Here is a 17,387-nt window from a genome sequence, read left to right as displayed (position 1 = left end):
ACGAATGGAAAGAAGGAAACAAAACTCAATTGCTGGATAAAATAAACATGTCGTTTATTTTCTGTCGAAAATAAAGGGTTTAGGTGGAACAAGTGTTCATTCAGTCGTTGAAGACTACGCGCGTGGAAAAGAAAGGAATTAAGTAGAGGACGAGAAATGGCAGTCCCGCATGTAGAAAGGGAAATAGAGAGAGTGTTGGCCTCAGCAAAGCCGCGCGTGCATGATAGCAGTCGTCCACGTGGAAAAGTCTTCAAGCCAAGAGCTGTGGACGCGCACTTGTCTGGTGTACGAACCAAGGCAAAAGGGAAGAAAGAGGAAGTTGAATGGTTGTTGTTGACTTTTATACCGGGGTCAGTGTTCTGACTGCGCATGTCTAGATTTCCTTTCAGGGGAAGTGACGTTTCCCCTGTGTGCGTACATGTGCGCGTATGTGTGCGTACATGTGTGTCCGTTAGCGTGTGTGTGTATGCACATGAATGTGAGTGTATATACGTGAACGTGAATATATGTACGTGTGTGTGCGTATGTGCGTGCGAACATGTGGGTGTGTATATGTGAGAAAAACATGTTCGAACAAGTTTAAAGTGCGTGCGTATAATTTCTACATCATATTGCTCAGTAATGTGCGCTAAAGATGACTGTTTTAATAAGATAACACACTTATCTTTAACTATGTTTATAGCTTTTAAAAAATATATATAAAAACATTGTACTTTTATAATCTAATTTATAGAACTCTATGTCTGTCTGTATGTCTCTTTCTTTTCAAAGTGTATGTCCGTAGAGATGCAAGATCGCAAAGCGGCGCGAGGCGCGTCTTATGATTGTATTTTCTGTGGGCCATTTTTATGAATTTTTAGTCGTAAAATAACTTCTAAGGAGTAAAATTAAATAAAAGGAAAAGAAAGAAAAATCGGGACTAGATCGACTAAACATGTTATTTGAATACATAGACAAATATATACAGTGGAACAATAAAATTGTCGCCCCAGAAAAACGACATGATTCAATATCCGCTTCATGAAAACACTTTTTCTTTTTCTCTTTTTTTTGCTGCAGATCATCTACTTGTTGGCCACTTGTGTAAAAGTCTCAAGAACGTGTAAAAGTCTGAAAGTGACACAATGTCCAACGAGCGAGATCAGAGGTGCGCCGCTACTCATACTCTCTACTGATTCAAGTTATAAATACAGGTCTATTGCCAACACACTCAAAATGCAAATCCGGACAGTTCAACGCTTGAAGGCATTGCTCCGCGAAGATTCCGGCCACGCTTATGTTTTTTTTCTTTTTTGTGTGGTTTCACGTGAGGGCCGCATCATGAAATCTTACATCTTTGAAGTCGGCTTTAAAAACACCAAAGTGTACCTGGAAGAGTGTGATGATCTCTTGCAATCAGGTGGCTGCTGGCAGACCATGGGTGTCGCAGCAGAACTGTGCGCTTGCCCATAACTCTAAAGAGACCTAGGCTTGGATTTAGAAGAAGTGCTACGACTTTGCATCCTTCTTTCACTGCCCTCTCCTACCTCAACTTGAACCCCTCTGGACTACTTTGTTTGGTCATACGTCAAGAAGGTCACTCTTGAATTTGAAGTCATGTCTAATTTTAGCAGAGTTTCCGATAGATAGCTATTCTATAAAGTCCTATATATGAAGAATCTATACGGGCAGCTGTTCTGTACTTTATAATTTGTAATTTATAATTTGTACTTTATAATTTGTAATTTATAACGGGTAGCTGTCTGGACTTTATAATTTTGCAAGCAAAGAGGAAAATATACTTCTCGTGTTGACAAGAAATAATTATGTGCTGGATGGTAAAGGATTCAATTTTCATGGAGCAATTCTGATTTCTGATTAGCTGATAGCAAAACGTGGTTTAATTTGATTTGTCAGTTCCTATCGGCAGCGTTTATAAATAGACTCTTTCAGATTTCAAGGATAATACCACGTTACATATTCTGTGGAATTGTAAGGGAAGAATCTCCTTGTTGTCGGTTGCTTGGAGACTGGGTGGAAAGTACCAGTCCAGATTCCGTTCTTACCGACAAGTGCAGGGCCAGGAACCGGATCAGTACCTGTCAGTCTATGATACGCCGTTTGGGTACCACTCAGGAGTACTGCCCTCCCAGACATTGCCACCGGGCTTTCAAGTGGAGTACGTTCATTGCTTACTATCTGAGGCGCTCCGAAAGGGGAATGCCGACGGGTATGCTCAGGCAATTTTCGTTAGGCAAGAGTGCTCCTCTTTTAGGGGAGCTTGCTTGGGTCCCCACTTTCCCGACCTTGTGTCACACAATGCTACGGTGGGCAGCATTCAAATATCTACCCCATCACACATAAAAAAATATTGCACCACCTCTATTTTTGATATAATGGGAAAGTCCTTTTAGTTTATGTTTAATTCTGTTCATATATATATATATATATATATATATATATATATATATATATATATATATATATATATATATATTCAAATAGTGAAAAGAAGGCAAATTACTGCCATTTAGTTCATTTAGATTTTAAAATTTGAGCAGTAAAAAAGAAGCCATTTAAAAAAGAAATTGTTTAAATGCCAAAGAAAAATATGTGTGTAAAAGGAGTAACAAAAGAAATTGATTTTTATTTTTATCTTGAAACTGTGAATTGTGAAACTAAGGCCATTTTTAATTTTAATTGTGCATTTCCATTCTAGAATATGAAATATACATGTAATATGTATCCGAAAATAAATTGACAATGCACAATTGTCAATTTAAAATAAAGTAAAATTAAAACAAAGCAAAAAGAGAAAATAGGAAATTTGAAAGAGAGTATAGTGCAGAAGAAGTAAAATAAAAGACAATTTTAATTTCTGCGCGCTTTAAAACAAGCATTTGTAAAAGTATTTGTAAAACATACAAAGAAAATGTTTTACAAAACAGTGACTTTCTTTCTTTTTTAATTTTTTTCTCATTTTTTTTAAATTTTTTATTATTTTTATAATTTTTGTAATAGTTTTAACATTTTTTACGCATTAGTATGTTAAGAGTGTTAATATAAACAAAATGGATACAGTTTTACGTGTAACTCAATTTTGGTTTCAATTTATATCTGGGCTTGTAAAAAGTTACTTAAAGTCAAATTCCGACAAGTTCAGAGACAAAATGTTTCAATTTTACTTTTGTCTCCGGTTTTGTAAATATATGGACAATATTTTGTTTTGATGCTATGTAATTTACAATAATGAATCCCTTTTTACTACATTTCTCATGAAGTGCTATTTAATATCTATATGCTTAAATCTTTGGTGAATTACTGTTACTTGCTAAGACTATGCTGGCTTATGACAATTAATTACTACGGTAGTTTCAATTTATTCTTATTCTGAAACAATCTTTAGAATAGCTTTTAGGCTTCTTGTTCAGAATATGTTAGAGCGATAAATCCCGCTTCACAAAGAAAGAGAGATAGAATCTGCTGCTTTTTAGATTTCCATGAAATAATAGGCCCATTTTGATAGTCTAAACAATATTCAGTTATACTTTTTCGATCTTCATCGTTTCCCTTATCTGAATCTGAAAACTCCTCTAATTTTCGGGGACTTGGTTATTTTTTAAACACTAAATGCTGTTCTTTTGTTCCTTTTAAATAGCGAAAGAGTTGTTTAGCTCTGGTAAAATCCTTCATTGTCGGTTTTGATAATTTTGCGATAGTTTTGTTACTGTGTAACATATTTCAGGTTTCGCAGCAGTCATTAAATATTATCTCTCGGTTTAGTTTTTCGTCAGTTATTTTAGATTCTGTGTATGTATTTTTATTGATGTCATTTTCGACAGGTGTATAGCGTGTCTTGCATTCCAAACTTTTATAATCTTTTTTGTAAAGATCCATGAAGAAGAAATTACATGTTTATCCTTAGGGAGAGGCACTACCGAATATTATTTTCTGTCAAAGCATCTACTTCACTTTCCATTGCTATTTTCATTGCTTAAAATGTTCTGAGTTAGTTGCTTTGTTAAAGCTTTTTGGTGTATTATTCATGGAATAGCAATAGTCGGCTTAATAGTCTTCCAAATTGTTGACAACAAAAATCGGGACGTCTTCTATTTCTTTTTGGCTAAGGTTCTGATTAATTTTCGACTTTAACATCGGCATCATCGATGTCATCATTATTAGTACTCTTGTCCTCATCAGCGGCGACTTCATTGTTGTTATTTGTTTTATGAATTTGAGGAAATATTAATTCATCCTCGTCATATGATGAATCTTCGTCTTTGAAATCAAACATGTCTGTGAATTTTACACATCGGATTCTTTTTGATTTTATTTTTGCCTGGAATAAATACTAAGTAGACTCAGCTATTTTTGTCGTACCCAAGGAATATATCTCGACCGATTTTGAACCGTTCAAGTAAAAATGTACCAGTGATAACATTTTCGTGGCCTTCTTGTTTGGAATCTTGTTTTGGTACTTTGCAACAAGCTCTACAAAGTGACTCTGAAAGTTTTGTACTTTTGGTACTTGTGTACAAAAGTTTCAGCTTGTCAAGTTTTTTGAAATAGTTATTTTTATTCCATCAACCGCATTCAACAACTTTTTGATATCTGGAATATTGCAGTGCCCAAGAACTTTATGCCATGTTTGTAAATCATGGCAGGCGGTTTTGATGGGACTACACTGTTTAAATAATATAGTTTTCCATTTTCTTTAATATCGAATACAGTTCCATTTGGCTCCACCAGTTTTTATTTATTGAGACTAAAATTTATATCTGCACCTTGTTTAGTAGTGGTTTGTACAGAAAATATATTTTGTTAAACATTTTTCCAGAATGCAGAAACTAAGTCCACATTTATTATTACTTAGCGAGATTTTAGCATCACCTCTCTTCAAAACGATATTATTAAAAAAATAGTTTCCTTTTCTTTTACTTTCCCTCTCTGACTTGCTCTAGGCAAGTCTGCCGACCTATTTCACAAATCCCGTCCCAATCATGAAAGGTTTCCAGAAAAATATCTTCAACTGTCAACCTAGACCCCCACTACCATATCTCCCTCTCTAAAATCAAGGGTCTACGTTCCAACTTTCCAGAGGTTCAAACTCTATTACAGGAGCCTAAACCTGACCTATTACCCCTAAGTGAAACTGGCATTGGACCAACTACTTCCCTAGATGAGTTCATAATTAAAGGATACTCTAACTTAACCTCTAAACCGACCCCAAGATCGCCATGGGCATGGAGTATGTGCCTATATTAAAAACGACTTTCCATGTGGCAAGGACATCTCCAGAGAATATCCTAATTTACCCTATATGTGCTTACGGGTTGCACTTGCTCACACTACCACGTGCATATTTGTACTCTATCGCCCTACAACAATGGAGTTACTATATTTAAAAGCATATATGAGAAAATTGACAACGTCCTGTCTGCGTATCCCACAGCAAACATTCACGTCTCTGGAGGCTTCAATGTTAACCCACTCAAACAAGACAGATGACGAGGAGAGGTTCTGTCATGATTTCTCCATTGCTTATAAACCCACTTGTCTCCCCCTCACTGTATGCAAGTCTCCTAGACCTTTTTATCACAACTTGCCCTGAGTTATATTCATCTTCCGTTCTGTCTTCACTTGGATCTTCCGACCATTCAGTTGTATCAGTAAAGATTTACAACGAAATGTAATAGGTCCTCAGACGTTCCTCTCCATTCTACAGTATACCAATACTCCATGGCTTACTGGGATAGCTTCCGCACATTTATATATGATCTACCGCTGCATTCCATGTTTAAGAAGGATGTGTCCTCTATCGTATCGAACCTGACAGAATGGTTAATTGTAGGTATTGATCGTTTCATAGCATGGAAAATGTTCCAGCAAAAACCTAACAGCAAGCCGTGGTTCTCTCTAGAATGTGCTTCTGCCATTTCACACAGAAATCACTTTTTCCATTGCTGAGCAGCAGCTAGGGTCCTATCAATTCTGGCAAATAACGAACAGAATCCCGAAAAGAAGTGTGTGCTCTATCCCAACTATCATCAATGAACCTGAGGTAATCTCGTCAGCATTAGACAAAGCCAAACTCTTTGCCAGGATCTTTGCAGCTAATTCTACCCTTTATGACTAAGGCCGCCAACCCCCAGTATTTCCTCGTGTATCTTAAAAAACGCTATGCGACATAAAAACTGGCCCTGAGGGTATTTCAATTATAGTACTCAAAAAGCTTCAACCAGAACTAGCGCCCATACTTACAAAGTTATTCAAGCATTGTCTTAATGAGAAATGCTTGCCAACATCTTGCAAAATCTCATCAGTATGTCCTGTAGTTAAGAATTTAGATGATCGCTCATCTCCTTCTCAGTACAAACCAATAAGTCTCCTGTGCATCATGAGTAAGCTGCTGGAGTCTGTGTTAAATAGAGAAGTAGTCAACCATCTAAGCAAAACAACCTTCTTGGTTACGTGCAATATGGTTTCCGTTCTGCTAGATCTACAGCAGACGTGCTTACGGTTATATCTCATAGGATTAGGGAATCTCTTCTTGACGGAGGCTTCCTCTCTACGGCAATTACTCTTGACATATCATAGGCCTTTGATAAGGTATGGCATAAATGTTTACTTCACAAGATCTCCAGCTATGGTATAGATGGAAATGTCTTCTCAATTATCAAATTATTTATCTCTGATAGGTTCATAAAAGTAGTGGTTTATAGGCAGAAATCAAAAGCTCTCAGTATTAATGCTGGAGTCCCTCAGGGGTCCATCCTCGGTCCAACTCTCTTCCTGATATACATAAATGATCTTCCAAATCACATCCTTACATCATTCATAGACACTGACGGCACTACAACATATGGTAGCACATCAAAGACCGTAAACGACCAAGTTCTCTCTGATTCTCTCTCCTCTGATCTTGGGCATGTAATACAATGGGGAAAGAGGTGGCTGGTTACTTTTAATGTAAAATCAAGCTTCTATCTGGGATAGCTTCCGCACATTTATATCGGATCTACCTCTGCATTCCATGTTTAAAAAATATGTATCTTCTATCGTATCGAACCTGCCAGCATGGTTAATTGTAGGTATAGATCTACGCTCTGATGCCAATCTGGCATCGTTGAAATAAATGCCTCTCGTCTTGGGGAGGCTTCATGTTTTGACAAGCTTCGTGGCCTGACCTTTACTTCTGACCTGAAATGGAACACGTATATCCAATCCATTGCCAAGGTCGCTAGAAAAATGGTGGGATCCTTCTACCGCTCCAGTTGATATCTCACTCCTGATGGAATTCTCTACATATATAAAAGCCAGGTACGGCCAACGAAGGAGTACTTTTGCCACATCTGGGCAGGAGCTGCTAGAAGCAGCTTATCCTTCCTTGACAGAGTTCAAAATAGACTTAGTAGCTTAGTGGGGGTGCCGTTTTCTCTACCCTGTAACCTCTTTCGCACAGAAGAGACGTTGCGAGCCTGTCTCTGCTTGAGCGTTATTTTCACGGCAAGTGCTCAGTTGAGCTTCAATCTATAGTCCCCCCTCGCTAAACTTTCAGGAAAAACACTCGTCTAGCCCAAACCACTATCAATAATTTCTCCCAATCTTTATCAGTGCCTAAACCTTATGTAGATTCCTTGAACAAAGTTTCTTTCTTAGAACTACTCGCCCGTGGAACTCTCTTAAGATTGCCTGCTTTCCAGCTGACTACAATCTGATTATCTACAAGTCCAACGTAAACAAGTTCTTGATCAACCGTCCCCCTAAGTAATCTAATTTACAAAATTCCCACTGCTTATGTTTACTATGCTCTAATCACATTGACTAATGTATACCCATTAACCCTTATCCTTGTGTGGCCTCCTGACCTTGATAAGTGGCGATTCCTGTGTAAAAAAAAAGAGAAAGAAACTGCTGTCGGCTAGCTCTACAAAGTGACTCTGAATGTTAAACTTGGAATCAAAATTGATAAAATCCGATTACTTCGTAATTACTATACCTATGACAACAGCATATTCTTTTCATTGTTTTGACCCTGAAGTGTGTATCCAATGATATCTTATATAATTTTATATAGAATGATGTGGTTGTCGGTTGATTAACTGTGTCTAACTCTGTTGGATATATACCCGAGAGTTAAAACAATGGAAAGAATATGCTGTTGTCATAGCCCTAGTAATTACATGTGCCGGTACCCCGAAATCGACAAGGAAGTTGTTACTGTTGAAAATAAAAATGCATGTTCACTAATGGTGCTCCCCACAGTTTTGATGGAGCCCCCCCCCCTTTAAAATTTTTGTATGTACATTGGAAACTCTTTGATTGAGTCGCCCACAATTATAGCAAATGATGTTAGTCCTTTACCTAGAAGAAAAAATTTTATTCGAGGTAAAGGTATAATTTAATTTTGGTGTGTTTAATAGAGCATTTTTAAATTTCATAATATTTATAGATTCGTTTTTGTATGTGATCATTTTCTCAGTTTCCAAAGTGCCACCTTGAAGTCGTGGGTTTTTCTTTCTGATAAACGGATTAAAATCACTCGGCAACCTTTAAGGACCATGGAGATAAGCAGATTGTCGCTAATAACTTCAGCAGACATTTTTAATGAATTCGCTGATGTTTCGACCCTTATAATATAATCTGTAATCTTCTCAGCTTCCGTACGTTTTAGAGATGTCAGTCTAGTATACAAAGAGATGATTTTGGGGTTTCCTTTCGATAAATAATGCTCTCTTAATATGTTCAATGCTTTGCAACCATCGTCCAAGTCTTCTCGCATTACCAGAGATAGACTTCGCTCATCTAAACACTGTACTTATTCTGCAAAGACAGTTGCATCCTTTTCAATAAACTCAGGATCATTTCTGTTTTAAGGTTGTATCTGAATTATCTTGTGTAACTTTTGGATTCCAAAATATCCTAAAAAATTTTACTTTCTATAATTCAAATTTCGATTCTAGTCAATGGAAGTAAAGTCTTCCGCCGGGACCATAGCCCCTTGAATTAAAATCCATGTTTAATTTCAGAAGAGTTTCCGATTAGTTCTATACAAATCCTGGATATGAAGAATTTTCAGTGGGTAGCTGTTCTGTACAGGTTCTGGACTTTATAATTTTGCAAGCAAAGAGCAAAAGACCCTTCACGTGTTGACACGAAAAAATTATAAAGCTAAAAGATTTTTTTGTTTTCTGGTTGGTTGATAGCAGAACATGGTTCAATTTGATTCGTCAGTTCATTTCGGGAGCGTTTATAAATAGAATCTCCCAACTTTCAGGGATCATAACCCATTACATATTAGAAAATATTGCAACATGATCACCCACAACACCAAAGCCAGTCTATCGCCGCCATCAACCGAGTATTCGCCGCCATTTGACGACAGCTCAAACGATAACGACTAAGGCTCGAGCTGGAGGTTTTAGTTTCGATTCTAGCTGATGACACCAGCGTCATATTTTTTAACGTTTAAAATTACTTCTCATATATTGGGTACAGTATCTATCTCTCTATCTCTCTATCTATCTATCTATCTATCTATCTATCTATCTATTATATTATAAAACTTAAATCGTCTTACTTGGGTGTTGAAACCGTCAATCCGGCCTACAGCTTCCGGCTTGAGATAGTCTGCGCAAGTGTAAGTAAATAAAGTAGCAAAAACTTTTTTTTTAAATTGACATTTTTTTCGCGCTTAAGATATGTAAATAAAAACAAAACTGTACATCCCCTTTGCTTTTTTACGTCGGCATTTTAAGAATTTTATTTGCATATTTCATTGCAAATTGGAATCGTTTTTAAACAAAAACAAAACAAGTATGTTAATGATTTAAAATATTTATATATTCTGAAATTGATTAAAGACGGTAAAATCACTCAGATCAGTTTGCGCACACACTCTTGGCATAATGAATACACTTACTATTCCATAATGAATTCTTTAATAATTAATATACTCACTATTCCATAGCTAGCTAGACCATAAACTGACCCAACGGGTCAGGGGTATTCTAGCAATATGTTATAATCGATAGAAAATGAACTATTTAATAATAAATACGAAATATATATAAATTAAAATATATTTTAAGTTGATTTTACGACCGGGATATGCCATGCGGTCAGCTAGTAGGATATAAATATAATCTCAGCTCTATGACCTGGATTTTGAAATAATATATATGTGTCTTCTTGTCTGATGACGCATCCGTTTCCTAACCCAAAACGGTTCTTTAGGTGTAATTGACAAGATGCGACCCCGGCTTCACCTTTCGTTGATTCATTAGATATTCTGATTGGAAAGGATTTTGATATGATATAGATGTAATCATATACTGCGTTGATGTATAGGTTTTACGTGGAAATACACTTACATCGGCATGTGGTCATCTCGATGACGGCTCTTGATAATCATTTTTTTCTGTACATACACTTAATTATAATACTTAAATCAACTTAAAATCACTTCTTGTTACTAACCATTAGAGCTGTGACAACAGCGTATTCTTTTCATTGTTTTGACTCTTGTGTTTTATATCCGTTACATAAAAACATATATCTTATATGTTTGTATGTAGACTGATGTGGTTCTCAGTTGATTAATTGTGTCTAAATGTATCGGGTATATACTCGAGAGCCCGAAGAATGAAAAGAATTTGCTGTTGTCACAGCCTTACTAACCATCCATGTACTGCGTGCGAATATGATCATCTTCCTTGCAAGGGCCCAGTCAATTAGTGTTTATTGCAATCAAACATTGTTTGGCATACTTTCTTTTTTTTATATAAAATCATTAAATTTAAACTTAAATTTGAATAATAAGCATTAGGCTCATATTATTTGGATTAATCGGACCACTGCTCTCATATTAAGTGTTATTTTCACAACGATTTAGTCTTCTTCCTGTCGAATTTAGGAATATTTTGTCGAACTCTGGAATCTACACGGAGTTTGGAACATTTTTTTAATCCACAGAAGTAACTTTCTCTCATTCTGTCAGCTGTAACTGGGTAGAAGTTCTAATAAGCCGCTTGTACTGAAGACTGAACTTTCAACATTCAGAAGAGTGTAACGTTCAACTGAATTTTACCAAGTAAAAGTTTACGTCACAAGCAAAAAAAAAAAAAAAAAAAAAAAAATAGCAAGTAAAAGTTTACGTTACAAGTAAAAATTTTACCCAATATTTTATTCACTACGTCACAAGTCCTTGCCAACAATTCTATTATGAATTTTGGGAGCCTTAATCAGTTTTTTTTTTATAAATAACTAGTATTTCAGCTCGGTGTTGCCCGGGTGTTTGGAGGTGTATGTTGAGCAAAAAAAAAAAAAAAAAAAAAAAGCGGTCAATTTTTAAAAACTTTGACCCGTATCATGACCTCTTAACATTTATTGTTTTGGGCTCAAATACAGTTATTAAGTTAGATCCATGTCCAAGGAACCTTTATCTAAAATTTCAAGTGTTAAGACCCAAAATTGACTGAAAATTGACAGACTTATTGCGTTGGAAAATGTACACAGACACACAGACACAGACACGTTCATTATACATACACACATATATATATATATATATATATATATATATATATATATATATATATAGAGAGAGAGAGAGAGAGAGAGAGAGAGAGAGAGAGATTACACGAAAACTTGGATTACTAATTCTATGATTTTATTTAAGGAATATTGATGGATATAAATCGTTAACATAGCTAATAAAAACAGACTTGGTTGGAATAAATTATACTCTAAGAAGTTTCTCGTGTAAATAAAAGGTGGCGAACAATTTTCAATTTTATTTGAATTTTAACATTACACATATAACGAATATTCCTTGAAAAAAAAAACAATTGACTAAAATCAACCGAATTTTATTTGATGTTTTTTTCAAGCATACAAAAATGTAAACTGCGTGCATATATTGGAAAAACAAAACAAAATAAACCTCAAATTATTTCAGCAGCCTATTTATCTTGGCAGATGCAAAGAACTGTTCACCTTTTCATTGTATTTGAGGTCACTAACGCCACGCATTCACAAACATATAGTTTCAAGTTGCGTTTATGCTTATTTCATATATAGAATATTTATACTTATATTTCGCGTCTGATTTTCACGTGAATTAAACCAATGTTACATTAAAAAAATAGATTCTTTAATTTTGCGCTAAATTTGATAACTTTAACACTATCTCATGCTTGTCTATATTCACAAGATTAAAACGTTTCGTTTAATACAGGCTTTAGCAAATTTGCATGTTTGGTGTGTAAAACAAAATTAAAAATGGAGAATTGCACGTACGATTAGTTACAGAGGAAAATTGAATTTTTAATTAATGGTCATCAATGGAATGAAGTACGTAACAACGATTTCAGAAAGTTACTTCCCCTTAAGAGTTAGGCGTCAACGTAGACGCGGTTTTTAAGTACTGGGGTTGATCAGGAGGATGCAGTTCGTCTAGATTCACTTTGGAATTATTGTAAGAAGCGAATCGAATCCCAGAGCAAATAATGTAGTTATTTGTTGTTCTATTAATTGATTCCGTTATTCCAGTCAATGGGGAGAAATGATCTATACATCTGCAACGGTGACAGTCACTTTCTACTGAGCAACGAACAACTGTTTCTGTCAGTAACAGTGGCTAATTATTCACGAGCAGGAGCGATAAGAACTCGGTCTGTTTTTAATTGCATTATATCCCCATGCCGAACCTATCGAATGTTTTAATAGTGCATGTGTCATCGACTAAATTTATTTTATCTCTAATGAAATTTAAATCACATCAGACAAATATCGATTTTTATATCCGTCTGAAATAACTTATAATGAGTTGTAGAAGTTGTAAAAGACGTTTTATAAGGGTACAGTAGTTGCTCAATGAATATTTCCGTTTTTACTAAGCTTTCTTGAAGTTTCAGAATTTTAATAGTAAAAATTGATAATTGGCATGCTTGGATCATTCGGACTACTATCTTAAATGTTATTCCCACATTGTCACATTGCTTTACGGATAATCAGGTTAGTTAACAATCATCTCTAAGTAGGAGATGGCAGTTACTAAGTGGTTAAAAATATGTACTGACGACCTGGGTGTGTCAGGTTCGAATCCAGTTCATTCCACAGAAAAAAATTAATATTTTGGCAACATTTATGTGGTTCCTCTCGTATATAACCGATGTTTTTCTAGAAAGAGTTCTAATTAAACCAACAGAATCCTCTGATGTCTACGAAATGAATACGGGGTTAAAAGTCCAATTGTAACTACAGGCTTCACCGAGAACAAAACAAATTTATTTAAACCTTCTGAACGTTCGTGATTAACGTAACGAGATTAATCTTCATTAAAGAAAATAGTTCGGTTCGAAAACCCTTTTAGGTTTTTAAGTTCGATATATAGATTTCTAACCTTGACAAGATGCACCTCAAAAACTCAGACATTTCAAACGTTAGCAAAATAATGTTTAAGATTTAAATAGTAGTCCGAATAATCGCAAAAATAAATATCTAGCTTATTATTTTACCAAAGTTGTGAGCATTTATATTTAAGTAGCCTGGGTACCGGGCGTTTCCCGGGTATTTGGAGGTGTGTGTTTAGAAAAAAGTAGTAGTAGGAGACAGTCCGTCTCGAACCCTATCGCAAAGGAGGAAAAGAACGTGCCCCCCAAACATGACGGTTTTGCTGTTGCACTCATCGCCAAACCGGAAGTAACTAATGTTTAAATTGAGGCTAATCAATCGAAAAGAGGAGATGACTTTCGAAAATACCGCCCCCCCCCAAAAAAAACGACCCCTCCCTTAAGTTGTTCGGGTGTTTAGAGATGTGTGTTGAGCAAAAAAAAAGTGGTAGTAGGCAGGCAGCCTCGAACCCGTACCGCGAAGGAAACATTAAGGCTAGACAATTGAAAAGAGGCAATGGCTTTCGAAAATATCGGCGTAAAAACCGAACCCTCCCTGTAGAAAAGTGCATAGCTGAGGGTGAAGGAATTAATTATTTTGGCCAATTTTTCGATATTTGTCGTCCGAAGGGTCAGGCTTTAAAATCATATCGATCTCGTGAAAATCCCTTACCTCTTTTGCGAGACCTACACACACATACACACATACGTACATACATACATACATAAATTCATACATACATTTAAACAAACAGGTGAGGTTATAGATTAGAGATTTTATAGATTTTCAGTTGTAACAAGTAAAACGAATAACGCTTAGCCACATGAATTAGCGCTGCACAGGAATGTGAGTTAATTTGCATAGGGTGTTAAAATCTATCTATATATCTATAAAAGTGAACATGTCTGTGCATCTGTGTGTGTGTGTGTGTGTGTTTCTGTCTGTCTGTGTGTGTACATTTCCCTACGCAATAACTTTATCAATTTTTAGTTTATAGATTCGAAATTTGATATACAGGGTACTCAGATTTGGGTAAATCTTTATGATCCATTTTCGGCCAGAAATTTGATTGTTAAAGGGTCAAAGCGTGCAGTCTTTACGTCGAAGGGCACCAATGTAACAAGTTCGCGGGGGCACATTCCATAGAAATACTTGCAAAACAAGCAAAATGACGCAATATTTCATTGATGGAACAGGAAATAGTTTTTTGTAGATAGTAAAGATCTTATATAGACTCTGTTCAAGAGCACAGTGGTTGGCATACAAATGAAAAGTACATTTTTTAGGCACTAACAATATATATATATATTTATATATATATATATATATATATATATATATATGTTAACGTTCTTAGTTGATCTGAGTGTTTTCTTGTGATTTTGCTGGTATTCAGTAATTAATGTCCTGGCTTTCCGAAAAAGATGAGAGCTTTGGTGCTTTAAATGTACTATAGACGACCGAAGATATTTCTCAATGTAATCCGGGAAAATATGGTCTGATGTTTTAAAGAATTTAGGTATGTATGCAGGCATGACTTTTTCTTCAATACATTTTTCCAGAAAAATTCTCCTGTTGTTGTGAGAATTTGCTGCGATTAAGATGCTCTTATATGTTCGCAGAGAAGATCGGTTTTCCATTTCGACAGAATATATAAAATTTTTTATACATACATATATATATATATATATATATATATATATATATATATATATATATTGTTGTTGGCGTGAAATAATATTTGCAGTTTGTCGTTTTGTTTCATCTTTCTTTTTAACTATAATATACTATTTTAAATATTTTAAATATAATATTACTATATAAAGTAAGTAATTTAATGAACTAACCTTAAAGAATATATATTTTCTGTTAATTATTGCATGTTCTACGTAAAAAGTAATGGTACTGCTATCACAAGCTAATTCAATGTCAAACAGAAAACTTCATGGCTTTTCCATCAGAGTAACCTTCTCGAGACTAATGTACCTTCCAATTCTAATTTACATCAAAACATTATTATAGGGTGTCTTTCAGTCAGTGACATGCAGAGAGAACTTGTAATGGCCTGGTCCAACTCCTTGATTGTATGACTCAAATACTTAATTACTGGAAAATATTAAAAAAAAAGATATAAAAAGTAGTTTGGAGAATAAATTTCTATCGTTTTCATTCAATACTTTTATTTATTTAGTAAATTCCATTGCATGAAGATGATTGAGAATCGTTTTGTAATCGCAGTTTATTTATAATTGTATAGTATATATTATAGTATTGTATATAGTTGTAATCGCAGTTTATTTATAATTGTATAGTATATATTATAGTATTGTATATAGTTGTAATCGCAGTTTATTTATAATTGTATAGTATATATTATAGTATTGTATATAGTTGTAATCGCAGTTTATTTATCCTCCTTCAAAGTGTTTGGAGATGCTCTTCGTCGGGTTCAGAAAGTCTCCCGCTGCGAGACGTGCCATCAACGTCACAATCGCCATTTTTAAACTTTGCAAACCATTTCCGTGCTGTAGACTCGCCAATAACACCTTCTCCGTATTAACTGAAAATGTACCGGGCTGCTTCAGTTATTGGAATTTATTTATCTAGCTTCTCCTGCTAATGGTGCTTGTCCCTCTTATGCTCTGTGGATTGGCTAGCGGTGATCTCCTACCCCCACCCCTAAGGGGTCATGTGAATTAAACTATAAAAACCTTGGGAGATCTTGCCTCGTTCTCTTTTTCGACCCCAGCTGGAGATTGGAACTTCCGGTGTGAAGCCCTCGACGGCAGTCACTGAAGGCCACCCCACTTCTGTTTCACGTTGCCCTTTGAATATTGTCTTCTTCCCGGACATCCCAAGGCAGCGGTGAGAATTCAGCATTTAATTCCATTATACGACGAAGCAGAACTGTTAACCGTCCACACGAAAGGAGCCAGAGTTGTGGGATGACCATCTGTTATCCGAACTCAGATAAGTTCTAGCGAACCACGTTTCGCAAACCCTTAATCATCTTCATCATTTTGTACAATAGTCCGTTTTCACTTTACATTATATTTCATTTTACTCACCCAGTAAAATTGCTTAAATATTAATTGCTTGGTTGTTTTCCCTTCTTTCAACCGTCGTCACATTTCTGATAAGAACTTTTCTGCTGAATTGTTGTTGCATTCTCACGTGTGAGAATTGAACTTTATTTCAGGGAAAATTAATCCCAACGCAGTTGCTTTTTAGCTTCGATGAAACGCGAGGAAGAGCATTTGTCGAAAATGTGTCTTTTTTACCTCCTGGATATTCCGTTTCTAATCCTAAAAGTAATACAGGGTGACAAAAAAAAAGAAGAAAAACAAAGCTAAATGGAGGTCATCTAGAACATATGCTGTAGAACGGAGAAAAAAAAAGGCCAAATGTTACATGATAAGGGCTGTCCCCTTTTCATGTAAGTATAAAAATAGAGAGATTTAGTTAAAATGAAAATGAAATAGAATAGAAATTCAAACCTCGTAATTTAGGTTTAGAAATAGATTACGAGAGAGAATTAGCAAATGAAATGTAAAAAAAAACAAACCATTGTTTAGCTTAGAGATAAAATAGTTTTAAGAAAAGAATGCGCATTGTCAATTCTGTTATGAAAATTCAATTGAAGAATGCAACTAGAAGATAATTTAATAAATATGTTTTTAACATATTGGAAATATAGGTTACTGGGAATATAGGTTAAAATTCCTTTTGTAAACAAAGGAAAAAGTTTTAGACACGCATTTCCAGAACACGTGAAAGAAGACACATGTTTTAACATGTGTATGACGCCATGGAAAATGGGAATTTCTTGATATAGTTAGAAACTTTAGAGTTAAGCGAGGAGAAACTGAGGGAGAGTCTGAGAGAGAGTCTGAGGACGACAGACGACAGTCTAGACATGGGAGTCGAACGTCTGGAAGCGAGACGGTCACCTTAGAAACATAATATGTAAAAATTTGAATTCTTGACTAAGAAAACCACGGCCGGTCGAAGAA

At 35.4% G+C, this 17,387-nt stretch overlaps 1 long non-coding RNA gene across 1 annotated transcript in view; it reads right to left on the bottom strand.

Moving 5' to 3' along the window:
• LOC145268494 (uncharacterized) overlaps nt 1–17,387 on the bottom strand; it is a 411,558-nt gene that overhangs the window by 57,286 nt on the left and 336,885 nt on the right. The window lies entirely within an intron of this gene.

The sequence above is a fragment of the Euprymna scolopes genome, chromosome 4 (genome assembly GCF_053919585.1).
Source record: "Euprymna scolopes isolate OS-2025 chromosome 4, ASM5391958v1, whole genome shotgun sequence".
Classification (NCBI taxonomy): domain Eukaryota; kingdom Metazoa; phylum Mollusca; class Cephalopoda; order Sepiida; family Sepiolidae; genus Euprymna; species Euprymna scolopes.
The sequence above is the reverse complement of the archived record's forward strand: the minus strand, read 5'-3'. Positions and strand labels throughout refer to the sequence as shown.